Source organism: Bombyx mori, chromosome 24, assembly GCF_030269925.1.
Source record: "Bombyx mori chromosome 24, ASM3026992v2".
Classification (NCBI taxonomy): domain Eukaryota; kingdom Metazoa; phylum Arthropoda; class Insecta; order Lepidoptera; family Bombycidae; genus Bombyx; species Bombyx mori.
Genome location: NC_085130.1, coordinates 3,192,589 through 3,198,386, shown reverse-complemented (window position 1 = coordinate 3,198,386; position 5,798 = coordinate 3,192,589). Strand labels below are relative to the sequence as shown.

Here is a 5,798-nt window from a genome sequence, read left to right as displayed (position 1 = left end):
TATCTATATTTTTTGTCATTCTATTTAAATTAAACTTTTATACAAGAAAGACTCATCATAAATCACATTAAATCGAGTTGGCCGTGATCCACTCTACTCTTCTTTTCAATAAAAGAACTACTGATTGAAACCATAGACCGTTGTATATGCCAATTTCTTTCAAAAAAAATTAAATTTATTTTTAATCAATTGTACTCGAATGTACGCGTATTTTAAATCCTATTACCGTCTGGTTGGCGTGCAATCATTGTTGTGTCGAAACATTGGTGAAACGGCACGAAACACGTTTTCAAATAAAACAATACGTTCGAATTTTGTTTCCGACTGTATTTTTTTGGTTTTGTTTTGTTTTGTTTTTTTATAAATTATATTTTTTTTAAATTGCACGTACTATGTTCTGTGTCTAGTTTACTGTTAATAGATAATAGCAGTGACAATTTTAATTTAAGATTGCTATATAAATATTCGTGAATTAATCGGTAGGACGTATCGGACAATGTGATGACTTCATTCGCGAAGCATCTGCTCTTGAGTTGTTAGGTACCCTTCCGGTCACCGTCCTTGCCGAACCCGCCGCTTGCGACGAAGAGCTCGACTAGCAAATTAACCCGTAGACACAGCCCACTGAGTTTCTCGCCGGATCTTCTCAGTGGGTCGCGTTTCCGATCCGGTGGTAGATTCTGCGAAACTGCTCTTGCTAGGACCTGTGTTAGTTACACCTCCGGTCTGAGCCCCGAGAGCTCACCTACCGTGCGATTCTCTAAAATTCAAACAAGAACTCGCATCTCACTACGAAATTCTCCATCACTTCGCATTCGCAATGGAATGACCTTGATTTGGCATTCTGTAAACACTAATCTTAATTACCCTGCCTCGAGCGAAGTGAAGTGACAACGAAGTTTGTTTACAATATTAATAGGGATAGCCGTATACACGCAAATGTAAATCGAAGCTTACCGGTTTCAGTTTTTCTTTGTATTTAAAAGCATTCTGTAAGAAAATACTATGAATTTAAGCTTTGGTGTCTAAACCACATCTAATATATCTAAAAAGAAAATTAAAAGTCATATATTTATGAAATTAATTGTAATTTCTGGCTGTACGCTAAGTTCCTTTGCGTGCACTGGCGAATACCAGAATTAAAAAACAAAATTTAATTGTTTTCAAAACAATTTCGAGCGGTCGGAAGTTTTTATTTTGCTTTTTCTAGATTTGTTGTTACTTTGTGAGTGAATTTAACGTTAAATAAAAATTATGAGGTAAGTAAAAGTTAATTTGAGGCTATCCATTCGTTTCATCCATTCGTTTTTAATGTAAAATTTAATTAAATTACCAACAGATTTAAAGAGCGTTCTTCTCATCCGACATTGGCGCAAATAGAGGCATTAATAAACGTTTTGGGTTAAAAGCTAGCGAAACAAAAGGATTAATCGAATCTCAACATGTTCAATAAGAGAACAAGGATATTAAAAAAATATAGGAACTAAATTCTCTTGTCAGTTAAGATCCATTCCCGGTGAGATATTTAGGACATGTTAACATATATTTATGTATGATATATCTATCTACTACGTTTTTATTGATGTTCTATTTTAACAGGGCATGAAGGTAATTTATTTGTATCTCAAATTCACCAACAAAAAAATTATTTTGAATTAAATAAATCAAATCATTAACAATTTAGGTATTGCAAGTTAGATTGATGTTGTTGGAATGTATTTATTGATGCAGAGGTGACTGTATCTATGGTAAAGGGTGTGCATACTGGTACAGGGGTGGCAGGCAGTGCCAGAGTATTGACTAAACTGACATTATGTTGGCTAAAGGCTGCATACTCAGTTTAAAATAAATGAACAAAATTTAGGCATAACCTATTTTATTATATTTAAGGAACTACAACAGATTGAAAATACTAATCCACATCATCAGAATATTGTAAGGAGAATTTATAGCCAACTCGGAAAATGTATCAGTATTGGAACAATCGCAAACATACAGGTATGTATGTTATACATAATTATCTGAAATAAATACCTAAACAAAACTTGCATTTTAAAAATTAATATTTATTGCCTTTTTAGCATTGCATCAAGAATCACCTATTTTGCAGTCATCATCCTCTAACTAAATGCAAGTAACTTCTACTTATTGTGATGCTACTACTAGTAGCTCCAGCCACAGTAGGTCTCACATGTTAGTCAAGAGATTGGGTTGATATGTGTTTATTCAGGTCAAAGTACCTATTCATTGGACCACCATATTAGGGACATTGATTTGTGTATATTGCTGTTACTTGTAAATAAAAACATTTTGTTGCATGTATTGTAAACAAAAACATTTTGTTGCATGTATTGTAAACATTGTATTTTACCTAACCTTGTTTTTAAATAAATTTATTATTTTTTTCAGCACCTCAACACCTGACCTGCTATTTCACCACTTTTACAATGAAAAGCAGAGTGTACTCAAATTAATGAGAGAATTTTGTGGATAGAGGAACTGCAGGTGAAGATTCAGGGTGTTCATATGTGTGTCGTCCAAAGCATTTTTGAACACAGTACCACATATAACTTAATGAAACTTACAACCATGGGGGAATGAATAGTCGACAATCTGCAAGAAGGATGAACTGTTGGTGGAATTAGCACATGCAGCTAGCAATTTTAAACCTGTATTTCCACATAAGTTACTGATGCAAACAAATTTCAAAATTATTGTATATAACTATTGAATAAAACTATTTTTATAAATCATTAATTTATATTTGAAGTTACTTCACACTATAAGTTAGCTAATTAGTAAAATTTAACAAAGTAATTCAACATGACCACCATAATGTACATGTAATCTCATCATCTGAAATCATGGGAACTGGCAGCTCTGCACAATTGCAAATGTTGTGCAAAACACAACACGCAACAACTATTTTTGCTATCTTATCAGGGTGGTAAATTGGCACCCTATAGATCAGCAAACACCTGAATCTGCTCTTTAACATACCTATTGTTCTTTACACTGAGTTACGGGCAGTGGAATGAAGGCGGTGCTACAAAGCTTCAGGAGTATCTTCCTCTATATTAGCAAAAGCTAGCTATTATTAGCAGGTATTAGCTAGCATAGCATAGCGTTATCACCTATTTCTGCCGTGAAGCAGTAATGCGTTTCGGTTTGAAGGGTGGGGCAGCTGTTGTAACTATACTGAGACCTTAGAATTTATATCTCAAGGTGGGTGGCGCATTTACGATGTAGATGTCTATGGGCTCCAGTAACCATTTAACACCAGGTGGGCTGGGAGCTCGTCCACCGATCTAAGCAATGAAAAAATAAATAGCAAAAGGTGTCATAAGGTTGGAACGTTGACAATATACAGAAAGCCCGAAAAGATGTTAAATAATTATAATGGTCATTACTTGCTGTCATTGACTAATCTAGTAGATTTTATTTTGTTTTGATTATAACTGAATAAAGTTATTTAAGATAAATACTATATTTCACAATAACTTATAGCAATATACACAATTACAATTTAACTGAAATGAATACAATCTGAATACATAGGTTCTTAATACACATTTCGTTTATGGATTACATATCAGAATTTCGAAAAATATTAATAGCTTTACAAATTGTACATTTCTTGCATGATATTCTTTGCGACAGTAAAACCATTTTTTATTGGTAGCAGATCTTTTTAAGGCCACCAACTTCCCATCAATACACCCAATAACCCAAAGGATTCTAAATTTTTCATAAAAACTGCAATATTTAGCATTACATTAATATTGGTAATTTTTTATGAAGAAAACATTTTTTTATTTAGCTTAAACCTCTCCTCCTCCTCCTTGCATCGGTTTCCTCATTACTGAGGGTCGTGGTCATGGCCTTGAAACAGTTTGTTTTTTATAGTGCACCGCCATCTGTTCCTATTTAGCTTAAACCACCTTCTTCTTTTTTCTTTGCTTTTCCTTCAACTTTTGCCATTCTTGAGCATTCTGTGGGAATCTTAAATATGTATATATAGTTGCTGGGTTGTTCAGAGCCTCCACAACCTCAGATATAAACTGGGATGTCTGGAACAAATATGTTCTTATATTTTCTTTTATGATTTTTTTGGTAACTTCAATTGGCCAAAAATAACAAGGTGCACAATAACTGAAACTAAGAAATAATCATTAAACAATACACAGTTATTAGAGAATCTAATTTGTATTCTTTCAAGATATTTTTGGTAGACTAGTTTAGTGGTATTGTTTTACAATAATGGGAGAGTTGGATATAAACAAATGGGCAAACTTTAATAATATGTTATAAAGTACCTATTTTGTTCATAAAGACACAATCTTACCACGTGGAATACCTACCTTTAGAAGAGTTGAAAGTCCTTTTCAATGGCTTTTAGTGGTCTTCATCAAAGGGTGTAATTCACACCCTAACTGGTTCATATGATCCTTCGACAATCTATACACTTTCTTTATACTTTTGCATGGTCGTCATCTCAAGTTAAAAGTGATAAATTGTGAATTTCGTAGGCTTGTCGACGCATTTCACGCTGATCCGTAGCGTCAGCTTCTTTCAACAATGTTTTCAATAAAAATATACGCTCCACAAAATATCGATGAAGAATAAAGTTATTTTAAAGTGCAATTTTGTTAATTAATAGTATTTTTTTAATAATTAACAGCGGTTTATAACGTTTTCGTATATTCTCACTCACAACAAACACTTAAAACACTAACTTTTGATTTGACAAATAAAATGATTTTGCGATGCGAAGTTCTTGCCGAAATTCGACGTGATTTACACTACAGAATGCCGTTTCAAACGTCAACTCATACATTTTAGTAAAAAAAACTCACGCTTGCTAGTTCAATTCACCCGCGAGGGGCGCTAGTGTAGATTCGGCACTACAATGAAATTTACAGAATGCCAATTTGAAAACTCACACCAAATTCACGTGCGAGTTTGTTAAACAACGCTTACAGAATCGCACGGCTACGCGCTAGGGTAACGCTGATATAGCCTCTCAAAGCTATCAACATTGGTAAGAAAAAAAAGGTATCCTTTCGAAGCGCTCGGGCAGCTGTTAGCAAATCCTATCCCTCTTGATTCAGCCTTTATTTATTTATTTATTACACTTCATGTAAAATTTACATTGGCGGACTTAATGCCTAAGGCATTCTCTACCAGTCAACCAAAGGTAGTGCAGAGTAAATAGTGGTAGGTGCAATGAAATTTATATTAGGTAACGAATACATACAAAAAAAGTATATCTACATATATACAAAATCACATATACATATACATATACATACATACATACATATATACACACATACATACATATAATAGTTTATACAGTATTAAACCTTTACTTGTCCACTTGTTCTGGTGAAACTAGAAAGGCCTTCGGGCTACCAGTACTTAATAAATTCAGTATCAGGCAAGCTATCGGTTTGTTAATTTTCAAATTTAAACATCATTCATCCGCGTCTATACAATCCTTAACGCAAACTAGACGTCTGGTATTCCTTGTTCGATCTAAACGCAAAGTTTACTTAACGTACAAACTTCATCGACATTTATTAGTATGAGGTTATAATAGCGTGAACGCGGGTACCTGGCGAATCTGATATTAATACTCATTAAAACGCCGTGCAAGTTAAATCTAGAGCTTCCTGTGCCGAAAATTGAGTAATATTTCATTCATAAAAAAAAACAATGTGGATGGACTAAAAAATCGTTTTTTTAATCTATCTAAATACTTTTAAGAATTGTTTTCATTAATCACAACAGAGTGA

At 33.6% G+C, this 5,798-nt stretch overlaps 2 long non-coding RNA genes across 3 annotated transcripts; one reads left to right on the top strand and one right to left on the bottom strand.

Moving 5' to 3' along the window:
• The first annotated feature begins 1,134 nt into the window (after positions 1-1,134).
• LOC119630486 (uncharacterized) lies at positions 1,135-2,757 on the top strand. Of its 2 annotated transcripts, none has more exons than XR_005246228.2 (4): positions 1,135-1,259; positions 1,340-1,516; positions 1,891-1,998; positions 2,410-2,757. It is a non-coding gene; the product is annotated as an uncharacterized LOC119630486 (long non-coding RNA). The 2 variants fall into 2 exon arrangements; XR_005246226.2 differs by having other exon boundaries at positions 1,136-1,259; positions 2,082-2,454.
• LOC119630487 (uncharacterized) lies at positions 2,741-4,988 on the bottom strand. Its single transcript, XR_005246229.2, has 2 exons — positions 4,362-4,988; positions 2,741-4,158 (listed from the first exon to the last, which is right to left on the bottom strand). It is a non-coding gene; the product is annotated as an uncharacterized LOC119630487 (long non-coding RNA).
• Positions 4,989-5,798: the final 810 nt, after the last annotated feature.